Source organism: Buceros rhinoceros, unplaced genomic scaffold (genome assembly GCF_000710305.1).
Source record: "Buceros rhinoceros silvestris isolate BGI_N320 unplaced genomic scaffold, ASM71030v1 scaffold11532, whole genome shotgun sequence".
In the NCBI taxonomy this organism is placed as follows: domain Eukaryota; kingdom Metazoa; phylum Chordata; class Aves; order Bucerotiformes; family Bucerotidae; genus Buceros; species Buceros rhinoceros.
Window position 1 is genome coordinate 1 of NW_010400733.1, and position 436 is coordinate 436.

Below are 436 nucleotides of genomic sequence, written 5' to 3' on the forward strand. Positions count from 1 at the left end.
AGCGCCGGGCAGCGTGAGCCTCCGGTCCGAGAGAGAGACGGACCTTCTGACCGCTCCGCCTCGCTCACACGGTTGTAAACGTGCAGTTCTAAGGTTTATTTTTGCTGGTGTTGCTCTCTCAGGTCACTGAAGAGTTTCTGGTGCGCTCCTGCGGAGTCGCTTTGCTTTACAGAGCCTCTCCCAGCAGCTATGAACTTTCCCGGCGGATGTTTGTTAACGTTCGGCAGCCGGTTATGTTTTCAAAGCCCACCAGCCCGTTCTTTCCCCACTCTCACGGAGGACCCGGCGCGGCGTTGGCTGTCGCTGACCGCCTCCGGCCGCCTGCCCCGCTGTCTCCGTGGGCTCCCTCCCGGCGCGGTGCCACATCCAGAGCAGGCTTCTCCCCACCATCTCTGCTGGCGAACACCGAGGACGGTCCCGTCCCGCCGCCCCACTC